Source organism: Festucalex cinctus, chromosome 7 (genome assembly GCF_051991245.1).
Source record: "Festucalex cinctus isolate MCC-2025b chromosome 7, RoL_Fcin_1.0, whole genome shotgun sequence".
NCBI lineage: Eukaryota > Metazoa > Chordata > Actinopteri > Syngnathiformes > Syngnathidae > Festucalex > Festucalex cinctus.
Genome location: NC_135417.1, coordinates 2,529,548 through 2,550,291, shown reverse-complemented (window position 1 = coordinate 2,550,291; position 20,744 = coordinate 2,529,548). Strand labels below are relative to the sequence as shown.

The window sequence follows — 20,744 nt, the reverse complement described above, 5'->3', positions numbered from 1 at the left end:
CTTTGGATTAACTTAATTCAATTGTGTGTTACCAATTGAAGTATTTTTTTTAAGTTGGTCAACAATTTAATTTGTAATCTTAAACTGGTCTCTTAGCCGACCAGCACATCAGCACATCAAGGTTTTTAAGCAGTGTTTGTTTGTTTTTTTCTGCATCCATCTGTCTCAAGATTTAGCCAGCCCTGCTCTCTGTTGTTACTTTGTATTTTCGTATGTACTCTCTTTTTCCCTTGTCTGCGTTTGGGTCCAAATTCCGCACCACATGATAGAGAACAGCTGACAAGACATTCAACCAGATTTTGGAGTGTCTTCGGATTTTTATTTATTTTTTTTTCTCAAGATGATGTCAGTCCATGCTCATGTTTTTCCTCACCACACTCATGCAGAGGCAGTACAAGGTATTGTCAACATATTCACAGTTGTTTATTTATAGATAGTTGTGCCTTACCAAAGCCTTTATCATCCTTAAAATGGCACTAGAACTCTGTTGTTGAAAAGTCTTAAAAATATCACAGATACTATAGACATTGCCATTGTTTGTGTTTATTTAAGTGATTTTGTAAATAATGTTTTGCATTTTAACATAATGGACACCATAATAGCCAAAACCATCAATAGGAGACGGTTTAGTGGGTGCTTAGATACTGATTTGTAATGTGCACACTTTTTAATGTATGATCTTAAATTTGGTCAAAGTGGTCTTTAAAAGTTCCTAAAAAGTATTACATTTGACTTACTTCAGCCTGCAGTTCCTCTGGACATCATGGAAACTTTGCAAAACCCGGGTAGACAGAATTATAGTTGTTTGAAAAAAAAATAAAAAATCACTGTGTAGCCCATTATTAGAACCTGATTGTTCAAAACGCTTACAAAGTATGATACAAATATGCACATGCATTTCTTCATCATTAAACATTTAAATAGATTCCAATTGGATTTGCATATCACATTCCTCGAAGCTGTCCAAACACTTTTGTCTTTTAGCGCCTGATCCACCCATAATTTACTAATAAATTGTAGTTAAGTCCAGCAACCATGTCTGCGCACTTGACCTTGTGTGTACATAATTCATTGTTTAACTCCTTTGTACTAAACGCACACCCATTAGAGCGTTTTAACAAGGCCCGGAGGTGGCTATGAGATAAGTCTACAAGCAAATGGAAGCATTTTAAATTATTTAAAGTGACTTTACTCTCCGATACAAACTTCACTTGGGAGATAAGCCCCCCGCCTTCTTCCGCCATTCGCTCTGTGATCCTCCTGATAAACAAACTAATGGACGGATGCCTGTTGTTTGTCTGAGCCTTGGCTTTGAACGCCACAAACCCGATGCCACCTTAGATGCGGATAAGCGAATCATTCGACAACATTCCGCATTTCAATCGGCGACTGACAGGGGAGGGGGGGGATGTCGGAGGCAGACAGGCAAGGAGATGAAGGGGGTCAACCTGTGCCTAGATAAGCAAAGCAGATGGAGATATTTTAAATAGGAGAAGATAGATGGATATGACAGGAGGGGACAGGGCGAAGAGATAATGACTCAGATAGGGAGGCAGGTAAAACGACAGGTGGCAAAGGGATTACAACTTTACACAAGAGTGGAGAGATTGGCGGTGACCAAGACCAGAAAGAAATTGCGTTTGATGGCAGTTGCGGCGGATAGCGGGGGAAGAAGTCCTTGCCAGAGGGAATGGGGGAGAAAAAGTCAAACTCCTAAGCCAGCTGCCTCGGAAAATATACCAGCGTCTTTCATACGTGTGCCTAAAATTGGCTGTCAAATGAGGTCCAGAGGAGCTGAGGTGAGCAGGTGGCACATCTGCCTTCAAAGTGCACATTTACAATTTCAAACCAGGAGGCAGCCGGGAGTGCCGGGGGCCTTCCCGGGGCTGTAGGAAACTCACCAAGGTGAAGTGAGGCAACGAGAAAGAAGCCGCCAATGCCAACTCTCAAGGCGACAAACATCCAAAGCATGTGTTTTGAAATGAAGTTTCTCTAATCCGCACGCCAGTAACGATTAACCTCGTTAATCAGACTCCACACAAGGAATCTATTTGCAACTCATTGGTGAGTCCTATTAAAGCATCGTTCAGTTACACAGAAGTCATTTGTAACTGTACAATCCGTGTTTTAAGTTACATATTAACATTGTTAGCTGGATACAGCTGTAAAAAGAATAGGTATCAGTCCATACATTAATTATACTGCTTATCCTCATTTGGGTCACAGGCAAACTGGAGCCTCCATGGGTACATCCACTGATCTGCATGTATGAATGGATAGCCGATAGGCCAAGACTCTTGCAGTCTAGAATAGACAGTAGTCTGCTCGCGAGGAGCAATATGGCCGCCCTGTAACTTGAATCGGCCATCCAGTCATATATACAGATTAGTGGGTACAGCCCTGGACTGTTCCTCTGCCAATTGCAGGGCAAAATGAAGTTCATCACTTAATATAAAGTGAATGCTATTGTGAGTATTATCTTCATGAATAATACAGTTTCACTTTACAGCCCAAGTGCAGAATGCTGCTTTAAGATGTCACCAGATTCTTATCGGGGAAGTGTTACAAGTTAGTGGTGTACTTTTATTTAGAAGTTGAGCTATTTACTTGCTAGCTAGCTAGCTAGCTGAAAAGAGTTAATCTACATTCCTTTGGTTAATTGGTTGATTAGCTAGGTGGCTTTTTAATGGTTCACTAGGTAGTATGTATGTTTGCTAGTTAGATTATCATCTAATTATATGTGATAGATTAACTATCTGGACTTAATTCAAATATATATATAAATAAACAAGCAAGAAGAACGGTGCAGTCTTTTAATTTGTTGCATAATTTGAGCTAGATAATATTAGCAAGAAATAGGCTAGCTTAGAAGGTTAGCAAGTTAAAATGTTATCTACTTAGCTGTAAAGGGTTGAATATGTGCATTTATTATTAGTAGGATAGTTTATTTTCACACTGACACTTTTGTGAGTGCCACATGACTACATCGTCCTCAAGGGGATATCTTGCAGTTTATCTGTATAAAAACACACATGGACGAGTTAATGTCTGCTTCCGCAATGTCGGACTGTGTGCGCCTCTTGACCGCCCTGATTTTAAAGAGAATGAAGGGAGCCGCTTCCATTGGCCAGGAATCGGCTGCATTCCATCCCACAACAACAACACATTTGGAATGGAATTTGCTGCAATTGATTAGTTGGTTGGATGGATGGATGGATGGATGGATGGATGTCACACCGCAGGTTGTCAGTGCTTAATTTAGAGTCAGTGTTTGCCATCACTGGGTCAAAATCCACTGACTTTGATTTTTGGCATCTACTGCCTCTACCTGTCAATGTCTCTCTCTCATGTTATGTTTGAATTCTCTGCAGCGGAAGGTTACTGACACAATGATAGAGGATACATAAAGAAAATACTGAGAGGTTACGCGCGTGTGTGCGTGAGCGTTGTACAAGAAAAGAAAGACTGTGCATTGATGTTTTTGGAGCGCATAAAGATGTTACAGTTGTGGGACAGCTGCTGATGTAATGCGTTTGGATTACGACTGCACATTTCAAGTGAGCAAATGTACACAGCTGTCTTGCCTGAATGTGTGTGCATGAGTGTGTTATTGCATATGCTCAGTCAGCACAAAGTTGCCACTCAAACTGATAAACCATTAAGTATAGTGTGTGTGTTTATGCATGTGTGTGTGTGCTTTAATGATCTTTTTTCTTTTTGACGGTGGGCTGTAGCGGATATTGAGATGGATGGTCCATATGCTCTTTATGCTCCATGCATATTTCATCTTGGGGCAGCAGGGCGGTGCAGGCAGGGCTTCTATGGCGTTGTGCGGAGGCTTTATGAGCACTCACAGCTCTTCTTGCACTTCGCTTTTGAATAAATGGCAGAGCATGAATAAATACAGCACATTTCATAAAGCGTGAGGAAAGATGGGGACATGTTGGCGAACCTTAACGCCATATGAAGAATATCAGCTCCGAAATGGACTCTCGCCCCGCTGTTTGATTCACGACATAGGGCGGCAGCCGCATCAAAGTAATAACCTGCGCTGTCTTCTTTTTGGGAATAAATGCCAATTTTGCCTTTTCCACTTTTCCATTTATAGATTGTAGTCCTGTTGTGCCAAGATAATGCCTTTGTTTTACAGCGTTACTTTACTCTTGCTGTAGAAACACCCCATAAGCAGAACAGTGTGAACACCCCATATCCCTAGCTAGTTGGTTGGCTGAACTTGACCATTTAGTCTATTAAACACTTGTTAGTTTCTTTTTTCACCCACATCTCAGAACAAACAGAAAATGATGTTCCCTTAATAATTGCTTAGTGAGTTAAGTAAATCTGCTTAGTTATTTGGTTTTAAGTTAGCTACTGTGTTCTGAAGGTAAAACATTAACTAGTTAGAAGTTTATCTTGTCATTGAAATGGCGACAAAAGCAGCAGTTATTAAGGTAGCAGTTTAGTCAGACAGTCAATCACTTATACCATTAGTTCATTTATTCTTTTATTTATTTGTTTTCTTTGTAGGTTAGCTAGCTGACCACATTGTTACACTACACAATGTTGTTAGCTTGTTTGCTAATTAGCTACAAAGCATCAATTATTTCCAGGCACTGAGATAGATAGATAGATAGATAGATAGATAGATGTGACGTTCAATTGAGTTTGATTGTGAGTTTATTAGCTAATAAGCTATAAATTTTCTTTATTATCTCCCTGATTTGGACAGTTAGTTAGTTTGTTGGAGTTAATACTTAGTTAGCTAAATGGCTGAATACGTACCTAATTAATTAGCGATTTATTTCGTATATTTGTGGGTTAACGAGCTAGTTATTTACTTCGACAGCTAATTGGCTGCAAATTGATTAGTTGGTTGATTATTATCTCCTTTGATTTATAGTTATGTAAGTAATTTGTTATCATGCTGGCTTATTAGTTTGAGAGTTAGAAAAGTACAATATGATACTCAGCATCACTTGATTTATGACTGAGTTAATAAGTAAAATTGCTAGATTAAGTAGCTTCTTAATTAGCAAGTTGGTCTGTTAGCTAGCCTGCTAGAAATGCAATTTCTTTATCTTGGCTTAACTGGTTTGCTTTTCGTTAAATTTGTTAGCAGGTTAGCTCGTCAGGGTGATACCAAATTTATGGCGCAGACTAAGACAGCATGTTATGTCGTGAGAACCGCTGTTTAATTATTTAGTAAGGCAAAAAATATGCACATTTAATTTTTTTAAGTCAGTAAGGTATCAAGAAAATTACATTTATATAAGTATAAAGTTTTTTTGGTCATTGTTGTCTTTGTAATAGTGTGCCTTTCATCCTTCCATAATTTCAAACTAAAGCGCTAAGATAGTAAAAAGCGTTGTTTGTTTTTGTGCACGGCTTCTCGTGAGCGGCGGCATCGAGTCACATTGAGCTTCAAAGGCAGCGAAAGCAGGTCAGGTCTTTGCGTGTGATGTTTTATTTAATACGCACTCACACAGGTCCGCGTCAATGCACATTTTGCTGACTGTCACGTGGTGATTGACAGCTGGCCACCACACCGTTAGACATATTGACATCAGGAGCCAGCAAGGGGAGAGAGGGATGGACGGTTGGGCGAAGAGACGACACATTGACGGGCCAGTGGAGGGAAGAGGAAGGATGGAGCCTCAGGTGTCGGTGAAGAGCGCCGTCAAAAAGATTGAACATGAAATATGAAATGGAAGGAGAGACAGATGGGAGGGGGGCTGATAAGGACGGAGAGACAGAGGAGGGAGAGTGGGAAATGGGAGAAGGATGTTCCACTGATAGACTGTTGAGTCTGACAGAGTCGGCTCATGTTCACTGGAGAGAATCACCACGTCACCACCAAGTCGTGACAAAAAAAGACGCCACAAAACACACACCAGCAGGTAATAGTACTTTCCCAAATATATAAAATACATTTTCCAGTATAGCTGAAAACTTAATGGCATTTTATGCCAATCAGGGTTATTATAGTTGTGGAATTTTCATTTTAGTTAGTGTTTATTTTGTTTTGAGTTTTTTTTTTTTTTATTTAGTTTGAATGAGTTTTCAGTGTGGTTCTGTTTATATTAGTTTTAGTTATTTTTTTTTAAAAATGCTTAGTTTTAGTTTTTTTTTGTTTTTTTTTGTTTTTTCCCATGTGTGTTACTTGTGTGCAATATTGGGAACTGGGTGGAGGAATGGAACCATCTCTTGCCTTCAGTGCCAGTTGGCGTGGGTTCGCTTCCCGCCTGGGAGACCACATTTGTTTGTGTGAGTGAGTGAGTGAGTGAGTGAGTGAGTGAGTGAGTGAGTGAGTGAGTGAGTGAGTTAGTTTGGCAGTGGAGGAAAAAGTAATAATAAAAATGAAAAAAATGAACATTTCAAATATAATGAAAAAAGTTAACAATTCTTACCTAGCGTTGCATTTCGGCTGAGTTAAAGGAAAAAGCCGGCGAGCCGAGCCGTTGGAGCCAAAAGTCAAGCAGGCAAATTGGTCACCTAGGAACGACATAATCTGAATGTGCTTTTCTATTGGCTGCTGCTAGATGACATCACTTCTGTGTGACACACTTTCAAACATCTTTAATCCGGTTAATATTGAAATAAATGCACTTAAAATCACATTCAAAACCATCCCCAAAGGCTCATGTATTACATTAATTACTAAAGACTAAAATGAAGGATATTTTCGCTAGAATTAGTGTTTTAGTTTTGTAAACGTAATCTGTTAGTTTTTGTTTTATTTAGTTAATGAAATTGTTTTTTAAATGATACCAATACATCCGTCCATGCATGCTCTTCTACATGGCTTATCCTGTTCAGGGTCGAGGGGAACTGGAGCCTATCTCAGCTGACTGGTCGCCAGTCAGTCATATTTCATTGACTTTTTGACGCATTTTTGACTTTTTTTTTTTTTTTTTTTTTTTTTTTTTTTTTTTTTTTTTCCCTCTGTCTCAAATGTTACCTTTTTTGGGACATCATGCTGCGGCCCCACTGTAATGCTAAATTATTTATCCTGTTAGTGTTTTTATCAACAGAATTTATGAAAAAACATTTGGAAATTGTCCTCTATATACACATACAAATCACACAATGGGAAGTCAGTTAATGCAGAACGCATAACAACAAATCCAGCAAATAGAAAAGAAGAGCATCTGAGCATTGTTTTTCCTCGCATTGTTTTGCTCCATTGATTTCTTTGACAGATAATTATTTTTCTTAATGGCCAATTGAGCTCGAAACTCTTAAATGAACAATCTGTTCCAATCTGCAGGCTTTCACGTCAACAACGCGTGAATACGTTTCATTTATTCGACCCAAGTCCCTGTGCGTCAACACAACAAAGGAGGGCGTGTTTGAATGTCTAACCAACTCAGCCTTGAGGCTATACTAAAGTTAAAAAAAAAAAAAAAAAAGTGCCACCTCGTTACCATAACATCCAATTGTTTTCAGTAACTTGCAGCATAGCGTGCAAGAATAATAATGGACCACATACTGCTTCACCACGACAAGACTAACACATGATGATCTGAGCACATGTAGCATATTTATAGAGACATTTTGGACAATGGCCTATTCTGTTCCCAATGCACAAAGCAAAATCCATAAAGGCAAACTTGGATGACTTCAATATGGACGAGCGTGAGGAACATTAAGCGGAGAGTAAAGAAGAGCAATGAAGGCTGCTGCTGTTGGAAAGGATGTTTTTCAACCCTTGCCTACTTAAAACTAACCACTATAAGCTAGTGCTACGCTATGTACTTTTCTTGATGTTGTTGGCCCCTAATATTGTGCCTCCCCCTCTGCTACTTCCCAAATGGCTTGAGCATGCGTTTCCCATTTGCTTGTAATGGTTGTGCTTTTTTTCAAGCGAAAGGGACATGGAATTAATTTAGTCGGTGGTCGGCTTGAGGTTTTGAAAGTGCTTGGCCTCCTCCAAACTGTTTATTTTGGCTCTTCGCCAGATGGATTTATGAAGGAAAAGACGTGTATAAACAAAACCATCTGACACGTCAGATTGATTAATTGTTTTTAAGCCCGCAAAGTTTAGATGCTGAAGTATCTCAAACCTTCTGTATCCTATGAAGAAAAAGAATGTTGCTGTTTTTCTGTTTCTAATGCATTTCAAGAACAATGTGACACATGCTGTCGATACACAGAACTACAAATAATGATGGTTGCTCTATTTGTGTTTGTGTTACCACAACATGGACCCCAGTGGTGAGAACGTCTGCCTCAACTGTGAGGGTCTGGGTTTGAATCTCGGCAATGGCATTCCTGTGTGCTGTTTACATATTCTCCCCGTGCTTGTTAGTAGTACCACGGAACAATACGCAATCATGCCGATCATGAATGGAGCAAACGTTTCACTCAAATGTAACACTTATTAGATCAACAACAAGTTGTCACTAGACAAAGTGCAATTTCTGCAGAAATTGTGTGGGAATGCTGAAATGCTGAATGCTATTAGCTGAATGCTAAGATTTCAATTAATGTACTTAAGAAGTAAATTGAAAGATAAATTACTAACGTTCTAAATCATTGCTAATAGCGTATGATCTGATGTTGAAAGCTAACATGCATTTTATCATTTCAGTGAAATTATAATCCATTTCCTGGTATGCTTCATTATTCCCACATTTGCTGACATAATTGACATGTAAACAACCACATTGTGGACCCAAATCTTGAACTTTTCTGATTCCTGGACCCGAGCACAAGCATGAGATGTGGGGGACCATACTGCCATATTGTAAGAATATCTCCGATGCAATTTATGTGCTTGTGAATACAGTCTTTAGCCATAGCAAGTTGAATAACCCAGGTTATTGTCTACAGTCCACAGTAACCACTCAGCCTCCTACGCTGCTCTTAGCCTTGTTCTTTGTTCATTTTGCAACCAAAGTGAGAGGGGGGGAAAAAAGTGTCTTCTCTTAAAAAAAAAAAAAAAAAAAAACAGGATGGAACACAATTTGCCACAGTAATAGCTGATGATTTGTGATAATGTGCAGCAGTAATAAGTGCTACTTAATTAGCCATTAGGGAGTCTGAGGAGGGATGTGGATAAAAAGCGAATGGATGGATTTGAAGACCAGGCAATGAACCCCCGCAGCCTCCTCCTTCCTCCCCTTTTTGGGGGCTACAAAAGCTCCATGGCGAGGGCTTCTTCTGTCACCATGGAGACTAATGTTGAAAGCCAGCTGTGGTTTTGTCTTGGAAGCCCATTAGGGCTTTTTCTTTTCAGCTTAGTCTCCTTGGACTTACAGTCATCAAACTCGCTGCTCCGTGTCTAACTTGTCGGAATATACGACTTGGGTCAAATAGCTGTGGCAAATTATTCTGACCCTGTATGAAGCATGTCACTATTTTTTTCCCCCTTCAGTAGTAATACAGTCGAGAATCTTAAGGTTAGTTTAGGTTTGGTTTAGGTCATGGTAAGTTTCTGCAGGGTTGTTTTATGCTAGGTTTAGTTTGGTCAGGTTAAGTTACTGTAGGCTTGTTTAGGTTAAATTTGGTTTGGTCACTGTAGGTCTGTTTAGGTTACTGTAGGTTTTGTTTTGGTTTGGTTTTACCTAGATCAGGTTCGGTTAAGTTCGTCTAGGTTAGGGTTGTTTAGGTCTGGTTAAGTTACTGAAGGTTATTTCAGGTTATGTTTGTTTAGTTTAGGTTTGTTTAGCTCAGGTTAAGGCACTGATTTAAATTAGTGTTGTTTAGGTTAGTCTTGGTCTCTGTAGATTTGTTTAGGCAAGGTTAAGGTTAGGATCATTAAGGTTAGGTTTTAGGGGGGTTTTGTTGTTTAGGTCAGGCTCGATTTAATTTAGATTTGTTTAGTTTGGATCGGGTTAGGTTCATTTAGGTTAGGATTGTTTAGGACACGTTAAGTTTTTGTATAACTTGCCTAGGTTACTTTTACGTTATGTTAGCTTCCTTAAACTCAGTTTAGACTAGGTTTGTTTGGTCATTAGGTTCGGTTAACATCACCGTCTATCACTTTTTTTTCCCACATTTGATTGCTAAGTTTTCATAATGATTGTAAACTTTTCCTGAATTTGAAAGTGCTATGTAAATAAAATCTATTTCTATCATTTTATATGAGAAAATTAAAAATACATAAAGAAATCCTGAAAAAGATTGAGCTCTCCTTTCGAGGTTCCAGTATCTCACAATCAGCTAAGTCGCAAGCCTTTCTTCATATGTGATATATTTTATGAGGGGAAATCTTTTCCACCTTTCCAGTTAAAGCAAATATTATCTACGCCAAGACTTTTTTTTTTCTTAGCCCACATCATCTCTATGCCTGGAAAATAACGTATTTTTCCGTTGGATCTCGTATTGACTGTGGCTCAGGAGACGGCCCTGAGTGATGTCGTTATCGTTGGAAACGTTGCTTGAGCTCTTTTTTTTTTCCCCCCGCCGAAGCACTGATATTGGAGCCTTCAGTGCCTGACCCAAACATATCAGTCAGTGGGACGGAGGGCCGTCACGCTGAGCCAGGAAGTAGCAGAGCGATTGTTATGCGGCACATTGATCAGCTTTCACAGGACGACGCTACACGATCAATCTGGACCACTGTAGACCACTTGCGTGCACGCATGTGTGTGTTTTTAGTGCGGTCGTTGCGCGGGGTCAGGCCGGCCGTTGTGTTGTTTGGGGCAATGAATGCGAGAATCAATAGCTGGGTCAGAGGGTAATGTCTGGCTGAGTGCTGAGTCTATCCACAGCCATCCGGCTGCATCAGCATCAATCATAGCAGAGCTTTGCCAGCAACGCGCTCGCCGTACGTCCGCACTTGCGCTGGCCGGCCGCCGGCTTTTGGAACACCGACAGCGGCCCGGGATGGAGAGGCCTCCCCCCGAAAAGATTGATGGGAGCAAAGGGACGGAATTAAAGGAAGGGATTGTGAGGCTTTGTCAGAGAGAAGTGACGAGATACGCCGGATGCTTGTAAAGTGCTTGATAAATAAAGGTGAAAACAAAATCAATAAGCAAGCAAATTAAGGGCCGAAAGCACTTGTCAGGCTTTTATTCGCAACCAACATTTCCCTTTAATCACCGTTTAAGTCCTCGTTTGTTTTTTCACCTACAGTATATCTCTTTCTCTCTTTTCTCTTTGAGTCTAACCTAACTCGTCAATTCCATCCGTGTTTGTTGTCCACCCACAATATACTGCATGTTTGATCGATTCGAAAAAGGGTGAACATGTCGGCACGCGGACGAGTGATTTGCACTTTGCAGCGAGCAAATCTGCCTCGCCGTTCTCTTTAAACCTCGGCTTCAACTTCATTCCACATCCCGGTAACGTACGTTCGCTTTATTGAAACAATGATAAAGATGGTTCTTGGAAGAGTCATATGTGGAATTTGTTTACATTTTCTCAACATTTTCAACCATGTAAAATTAATATGGATTTAATATGGTTGCTGTCCATTGAAAAGGTTCTTAAAATTTCAATTTTGTTATGAAAATAAAAGAAAATTAGTAGATTATTGCATAAAAAAAATAAAAAATACATGACTAAAAAAAGTAAATATATTGGAAGTAGATCAACCGTCGAACACAACATGCTGCAAAAACGCTGAAAGATTTCACTTTAAACTGTAAATGTGCTTTGCAATTTTTTGTGAAAAAAAAATCAGAAAAACAAAAAAAAACATCAGCATTATTTTACTTGCTTTTCAAATATGAATGGCAATTGGCAAAAATCAAGTAATTAACCAACTGATCGTTAATCTTCGCCAACATGTAGTCAAACACCCTGGTGTCAACCCACCCTCTCCCAACCCCCCTTTTCCCACTCCCACTCCACTAATGGAAAACAGGTGAGCCATTATTGGTCGTTACCTGAGCCCAGCAATTGACAAAATTGCCGCCCTCTGAAATTGAGAAAAACTTCTATTTTTCTACTTAATTCATTACAACAAACGCAATATATTAATCAGAAGACCATGTTTAGACTGGCGTGGCTGCACAGAACATAATATTGTCAACCAAATTTTGGGGTTGACTTCCCGTTTAAACTTCATCTACTCTGTCGGGTTTGCACGGCTTGAACACACCTTCGCGTTGCACAGTTGATATGTGCAAGCCGGGAGAGGAAAAGAGAGAGACAGGATGATGGATGGAGGAGGAAGATGAAGACAGGATGCCGTGAAGATGAGCAGAGAGAGAGAGAGGGAGAGAGAGAGAGAGCATGGCAGGAGACTGAAAAGATGTTGAAGCTCTAACACTTTTATCAATAACCACCAATGGGCCATGAGTAGAGAGAATACGTGTTGTATCAGCCTTGAAGAAGGATATTCCAGCCTGTTTGACACACTCCAGACACCTATTGATTTCTATTTGAAGAGAGTACGCCCGTCAGTCACTTCATTAGGTACACCTGCACATCCAATCTAATAAGATCACACGAGACCAAACAAAAATTCTGCCTTTTGTGAGGAATGTTATGATAAGTCTTTTTCTTGAAATGTTTCTCACTCATCAAATTAGCTTAGGCCCCAAGTGTCAGTTTTAAATGTTCAAATTGGACCATTAACTAATAGTGGCGTGGTCCATTTGTCATCTGCTAGTCTGCCCTGTATGGTTTATTCTTGTGGACAATGTGATGACATCGCCGTCTTTATGAAAAATGTTTCACTCGATTCCTCACTGTCATCTCTAGCCTCCTGCTTCTTTGACAGACACAGTCTAGTAAAATGGCTTTTACTTTATATTTTACACAAGTTTTGCCATAGACAAGGCATATTTGTCACATCTTTTTGATTGTTTTGATTCCCGATGGCACAGACTGGTAATTGGAAGTGTTCACAATTCCCTCTTACCCTGACTGATTGAAATGAAATAAAAAGCTGGCATTTGAACAGGGGTGTGTGCACTTTTTTTTTTTTTTTTTTTTTTTAATATCCATTGCAATTAACTAATTTGCTCCCAAAAACGTATAAATATGTTCTATTTTAAATGTTTTAAGTGTCCCAAAGACGTATTTACACGTTATTAATTATTATTATTATTATTATTATTATTATTATTATTATACTAGAGCATACAGAAGCCTTTGATGAAGCCTCTCAACTGCAAAGAACAGTTGAATAAATGGTAGTTATTACACAAATGGCCAGCAAGTGGCGGCAGAGCAAAGGAGATCAATGATGAAACTTAGCTATATTCTAATGCTAATTGCTGCAAAACGGAAACAGATACAAATGTACTTTTGTTTCCTGATGAAAGAAGATACTCTCTTTCTTTTGGGATGCTGCATGTTTTTATAGCAATAGAACACAATATTGTTGGCCTTGCAAAATCAGTCAAAATCCAATAAAACAGCAGGGAGCGAACGGGATTGCTTCTGTGAAAATGGCTGGGGGTGAATGAGTTAGTGTAGTGTTAAAAGTGATCTTACATTATGTGATCATTCCACATTGTTGTGTACATCCATGTTTATGTACCAGGGAGATTAATTTGTTACGCCAGTCTGCCTCGTTTCTTGTCATTACTTTCACTTGACATGTATCGTAATGTAGCAATAATCATAAAAATGATCTTCTCTAATATATGCACCCTGTATTTGCAGCTGAGTAAATAAACGCCACCCACCACTATTTGCTGTATTAGAGAACCAGTTCACATTGTGATGCAGTGCAGTTCTACATCACAACCACAATAATAGACGTTATTTTCTTTGTTTTGGCGATAGAGATTTTGATACAGCTATTGTGTTAGATCTCATTAGATAACCAAAGACATCACTATCAAAAGGCATGCTATCAAAGTTTGTAACTCTCATCTGGCAAAAAAAAAAAAAAAAAAAAATCAGATAGAGGCTGAATGGAAGTTAGGACACAAAGACTGGTGAGCTGAGGGAGCTGGAGTAGGAAGATTTTCCTCCGTGTTTGATGGCAGCGTCAGTCATGCTACACATGTCTGGGAGTCTCCATTCAGCAGGAGAGATGTTCCCTTCTATCCTCCGCTCTGATGCCTGATTGGAACCTACACACGCACGCACACACCCCGCTCACACAATGTTGGCATCTCTGTGCTGGAGTAAGATGAGATGAAGAATGGTGGCCTCGGGAGGCTGAATCGCTTTTAAATCCTGAATAGTAATGTTTGGAACATGGCTGGACCACTTTGAAGATAACACAGCCGTACATCTCTTTGGGCGCGTTTCTAGGAAGAAATACATTTCAGTACATGTTGCTATTCTAGTTAATCAACGCTTTTTCAGACCAAGCATAGTGTGATACCATTCCAGATCTATCAGTTGTTATGAGACTTCAGTTCAGTGAGAATCTTAACAATTACACCCATGTGTTTAAACACATGTAGACATACAATACAACAATACTCACAGGCATATATTCTTTATCCTCTGTGAAGAATGAGTATCATTACTGGGGATTTTTTTTTTTTTTTTTTTACTTATATATATATATATATATATATATATATATATTTATATTTATATTTATATTTATATTTTGGGGATTTATTTCGGTTTTTGGTTTTGTTCTGCCTTGTATTGTATGGAAGACACTATTGAAGGTTCATAAGCATTATTTAAAAATACTTTATTTATTTATTTACTAGTGCATTTCATAAGCACAATTTTTTTGGCACATTTTTACTATTCACAGGCTGGCCGGGTCCCTATCTCATGCAATTTGTGTCTTATACTGCCCCCAGGTGGCCAAGTTATGCACACAAGAAGGAACAGCACAGTGTCCAGTGAATTTTTTTCGTAAAAACACATTACAAAATTTCAACAATTATTTATCTTGATTTCCGCAGCTTAATTTAATTCCATGCGTGCCATTTGAAAATTTGATTGAAAACCTTGGAAGTCAACCTGCCTCACCTAATGGATTCTGTTTGACTTCAGAGGTTCCGCCGTAATTGTATTCTATAATACGATTAAAGCGCAGGACAAAGATTTGTGTAGATAATTAGATCAAGATGAATTCATCAGTAACGTCTGTTTAACTGGCTGGGCTCCAGTGACAGGGTGTGTCATCTATCGCGATGATGTCGCGTGATTAGACCGCTGTAACTCATGCGGGGATGGAACCGTGTGTCATTATGGTAAATAGACTTTTAATTGTGCGTTCTGTGAGCTAAAGAGATGAGCCAGCCAGCAGGATTCCTACAATGCTATAGCATGCTAACTAGCATTAATACGTAGGACTAAACCTGCAGTAGTATAAGCTGTAATCAGTTATGATATAAATGAGCAATCTACATACACTCGTATGACTAAATGACGTTAATATCCAGTTGCATGGTTAATTCAATGGTGGACGGTTGAGCAATGATCTCATTCCGCTTTGTTCTTGTCTTCCTAATGGTCTCCACTCCAATTTTTCAAGGCTGCTGATGAGATTATTTCAACATTTCCAATTAAGACGCATTCTCCTGAACAGGCCCTGAACAATGAGATTTTAATAAGCCCTTGTACAAAATGTACCTGTTAATATCATTTCTCACTGGAGAGTGTTTTAAAAAAGGGCACTGGTGAGCTTTTGTACGCCATCCACCAGAGTAGCAAGACTGGTTAGGTGTGGAGAAATAATCGAGTGAGAAATCCACTGGGCACAAGCGAATAATGTTGCTTCCATTGTGTGCAGTTTTCGATAAAAGGCTGTTGTCTGGGGGGGGGGAGTACAGTTCTGAGGCTTCCACGCAATAACGCCAACTCGAGCTCTAGCCTCATAATAAAAATCTCCTCATATTTGTTAGTGTACACAACTGATAACAGACCGACTATTCATGTATATATGGCATTGCCTTTGGGGTAGCAGGGCTGTTCTAGAGTGCCTTGTTGTTGGCCCTGAGTGCACGCACGATGTGGAGAGGCGGAAGAGTAAAGAGAAAAAAAGTTTAACGTGACAGCCAGTGTGCGTCTGTCATGGCTGCTTTAGAGCGCTTCGTTGTTAGCACCGAGTGCATGCATGTTACATAGAGGATTGAAGAGTAATGTGGGGAGTATTTTTTATTTTTATTTTTTTGTCTGACTTACAGCGAGTGTGGGGAAAAGGGCTTCACGCTAATGTGGTCGCTTTAGAGCGCCTCGTTGTCGTGGTGTGGAAAGTCCCCATGGCAACCTGGTGGAATATAATAAAAAGATGTATTTTCATTGCTCGAACATGCAGTTATTTGTAGGCATGAAAAAGATCCTGGATGAAGTAGCATTCATTTTTCCAGGTCAAAATACTGCTATTTGATTGACAGTTGAGGTGGGGTAGAAACTTGCCATATATTAATAATATTAAATATGTATTGAAAACCACTTCTGGTTAAATGATTGAACAAACCCAACACAAGATCTTTTTTTTTTTTTTTTTTAAAGATGGTAATATTACATCGTAATTCTTGTATTTGCAAGCAAAATGGAATGAAAAATGATCCAACATGAAACGTGAAGAGAAGCGGACACAACGCCACTTTGTTTCCTTCCCTCTCTCACTTATTTCCCAAGAGCATTTTTATGTAATAAACTCCATCAAGGCAAATGGAAATCCATTAGGGCATTTTGGAATAACACAAAAATCCATTTTTCCCCGACACTCTAAACGGGCGCACTTTTATGGAAATCCGTTGTTGAAATGTAAAAGCTCACTAAAGAAATGTGATGCTGACAGGATGGCGGGCGTCACATGAGGTTTGCACAAAGAAACGAGTGCGGCGGAACGTAAGCGTGAGCATCCGGTGGCCCGTTTCCTTCTGAATAGAGAAATTTGAAGTCGGATTTCCCTTTTAACTTATTCACAGGGCATATTTAATAAAAAGGACTCCTTTTGAATTGTTGCTTTATTAACATGAATGAGCAAAAATGGAATGCTGCATTGTCTGTGCCGGTGATTCTCAAAGCAAAAAGTACCACCTAAGAAATTATTTTTCTCTGCAAGTACCACCATTATGACCAAACTTAAAATATCACAACATGATAGGCCAAAGTGTTCATTAAAAAAAAACATTCCTGAGAAATCACTACAAGTCACGTTTGCATTTTTTTCACCGCCAATCCCCTTATTAGCAGTTTTTCTGAAAGTATTTTTTTTTTTTCTCATTACAATTATAATGTATGGAAGCATACAACTGCCACAGATTTGGCTTGGGTATGTTCAAATGAATTGCTAAAGTTGCCTGAACCTGTTGGTCAAGTCATTTGAACATACTGCAATGTTGTTTGAACATCTTGATAAAGTCGTTGGAATATGTTTATACAGTCGTTGGTAAATATTGGACAAACCATTTTAATGTCTTGATAAAGTTGTTCGAATATATTTTGAAAAAGTTGTTCAAACGAATTGCAAAGTCGCTCGAACGTCTTGGTAAAGGTGTTCAAACGTATTTTTAACATGTTCAAATGTGCTGATAAAGTCGATCTGGTTTGGGTAAAACATGGGCTAAATGCGAATAACATTCATATTTTCCCACAAGGCCACGCGGTATTTATCACAAATCACAACTTTGCAGTATGTTCAAAGTACTATATCAAAACTTTCAAACAACTTTGCAGTACATTTGAACGTAATATATATATCCTGATCAAAACTGTTTACTTATTATATCTGGCAGGTCCACACTTCCGCTGTCATACATTTATTGGTGGATTTTCCGTGACTATATTTCAAAAACATTCAACGCAAAATTGTTGTTGTCTTAGAACCTTATTTAACATTTAAAAAGAGGACAGCTAGAGGAAGAAAGAGAAACATGATTATTTTAGCCGGCCGTATAACAATATTCTAGTGTTTCATTTTCTCCATCTGCCACGCCTCCCCTGAAGTCTTCAGACTCCCCACGGGGCGAAACCACTGGAGCGAGCGCACGTTGTAAACCATGAAGCAAGCCTGTTACTTCCAAATGATCATGGCGTGACAATTTGTATCAATATATCAACTTTGTGTGTGTAGTTTGTGCGGTTTAAGCTTTAGCTCACCATTTAATGTTTTGCTTCATTTCCTCTCGACTACGTGGCTGTTGTTTTTGTTTCACATCCGTTTTTGATTAGTCTGCAGCCGTACAACTCGACGGATATTTAATAACTTTCTTTATTCCTGAAGCCCCAAATCACTCATTCCTGCAGTATACAAACTCATTATGCATTTGGACTGGTCTGGTTTCTCCCCTCATGTTCTGCGCTTCATTATAGTAGCTGAGGATCAAGCCTCCAGATTGGCTCGATATTGTCCTGCGCTTCAATTCTATTTTGCATCCCTTCATATTTGGTTTGATCCGCCCCTTCAAGAGGTCTTTCCATCCAGTTTAGAAGTCAGTAAGATTCGAGCTTGGTGCTTTGATGTCACATACACACACACAGTAAATGCTTGTCCACAGCAGACAAAGCAAAGCAGGTGCACACACGCATACACTCGCACACAAACACATGCACAGTGGGGATGGTAAAACCTGCTTTTATCTTAAGGCGGGGATTTGCTTCCAGATTACTCAAGATGCTCTGAGCTCATTTCCCTCTCTTTGTTTTCTCCCCTGCTATTCTTTGCAAGCGCTAAAACTCTCCATTTTCAGATGTTTTTTATTTATTTATTTATTTATTTTAACGTGCATGCTCCGACTGCTGCCGTGATCTGCGTTCAGGCCTCCTTGGTGAATGCATCCCTCATTCTACCTTGTGTCTTTTTTTTTCCAAACACTGTAAATGCTGTCGTCTCCTTGAAACATTTTACACTGTGTTTTTTGTTACACCGTTTCCAATGCAACAAAAGCTCCACAAAACAGCAGAGGAGAAGGCGACCTTCACCTTTAACCCTCGCTACAATGGCTCTATTTCGGCTGACTCTTAAAGTCAGTCATAAAAACGAGATGAAAAAAACTTAACCCTTTACGGCAGGGGTGTCAAAATCATTCTTGTTATGTATTTATGGTTTTTCTAGAAGTTTGAATCCAAATAAATGTATGATGGACTCAAACACATAAACACAACAAACTGAAGAACGGCTAGACCTTGAGTTTGACAGTTGCGCTTTATGGAGTGAAGAACTGTTATTGTAACGAAAGTGGGTGGCGTCAATGCACTTGCATTGCTGAGTGGTCAATTATTTGTTTTTCTTCAAAACCAATAAGCAAAGAATGAAATAATGAAATTTGCTACATGATAACTTGAGCACATTTTTGCATGCGCTGTACCGGTGTTCATCAATGTTCATTGTTCCTCTCAAATTAAAATAAATAAATAAATAAATGATGACATCAAACCACTACTTTTGTCTAAATGAAACTCCTCAACTTACCTTTACATCCCTCTTTGAAACCATGATGCCACCAGATGGCGCCAGCCTGTGCATAAAAATGTCAAATTACAGAGTATATGTTGCAAAAAAAAAAAAAAAAAAAGTAAAAATTTGTAACTGGGTGTATTTGCAAATAGCGACGCAAGAATATGTGAGGGTTCACTGTACAGGTTGAAGGAAATCAGAGTCCCGGGAGTGCATTATTTCATCTATGACTTTCTGCAGGATTTCATCACACAAAAGACATTTGGCCTTGTGGTGACTCATCACTGCCATGCTTGGCCACATGCAGTGATCAAAAACACTTTTTATTTTATATGTAGAACATTGATCAAATGTTTTGTTTTGTTTTTTGAGGGGGTCTATTATGAGACATTAAAATTTGCATAGAATGAACACACCTTTATCTTTTATTTATTTTGTATGAGAAAGCCATTGAATGGCACATTAATTTCATGTAATAAGCTCAAAGAAATGAAGCAATTTCAAGCGTCTGTTCATCCTCACTCTGAAAACTCTACATAAAGTCCTGTTGAGTCCTCTAATACACATCTAAGGTTTAAATATTAATGTCTCATACTTCAATTTAAAGGTAAAGCTAGCTTTATAAAACAAAGTCTAGATAAAGTTGAGTTTTATCATGCAATAAGTGTATCTAACCTGTGATAAGTGAAACTGTAGGTCTATTAAGTTAATATTTAAAAAATGAAATGTTGAATTTGTATTTCATTGAGTTGTCAATGATGGTTAGAGAATGTTTTTAAAAAAGTAATGAAAATGGCATATAGAAAAATACACTTTATGAAGCACCTATTGATTTCAATTTTTTAAATTATTTTAGGATATTTTTTTTTTTTATATATATATTTTTTTAAATATTTAATATATTATATTACCTCAATGAATATTTTATATTACATTAATGCTTTGTACTTTTTGCAGTTTTTAAAAAATGCTGTCACTATGGTTAGTTTTTAATCTGCTTTTATCTCTTTTTTATTTTTTTTATTTAAAAAAAAAATACTGTAAAATCACAAGAACATAGCATTCTGATTTGAGTTGACGTTACCGAAAATATGCTAACTTTGCAACTGACTCTGACGTTACAGAACACATTTCCTGAGTCCTCCAAGATTTTAATACCAAATCTTCAGGTCCATGTCTGAAGCTCCTTTCCCCTTTTGTCGTAATCCCTCTTAAGTAAGTCACATGCTCACTTTTTGTTCGAGCAAATACAACATGCCTGCATTGCGCATTATTACAAAAAAAAGAAAGAAATACAACAATTGCCCAGGGAAAAGAACATGTAGTAGAGGCAGGAAGCGAAAGAATGAATGTCCAACATTTAATTACTCCTTCATGTGGCTAGAAAAGCGAGGAAATGAGGGTGAGTGGAAGACATTGAGCGCAGTGTTTCGATCTTCATTTAATAATTGAATAATAATCTCCCTGGAGACCTGACCTAGAACCAGCGAGGAGAGAAGCTGCATCAGACTCAGCG

At 38.7% G+C, this 20,744-nt stretch overlaps 1 protein-coding gene across 6 annotated transcripts in view; it reads left to right on the top strand.

Annotated features, from left to right (window-relative positions):
* The window catches only part of efna3b (ephrin-A3b), a 102,158-nt gene that overhangs the window by 69,019 nt on the left and 12,395 nt on the right, over nt 1–20,744 (top strand). The gene's annotated exons all lie outside the window — the stretch shown is intronic.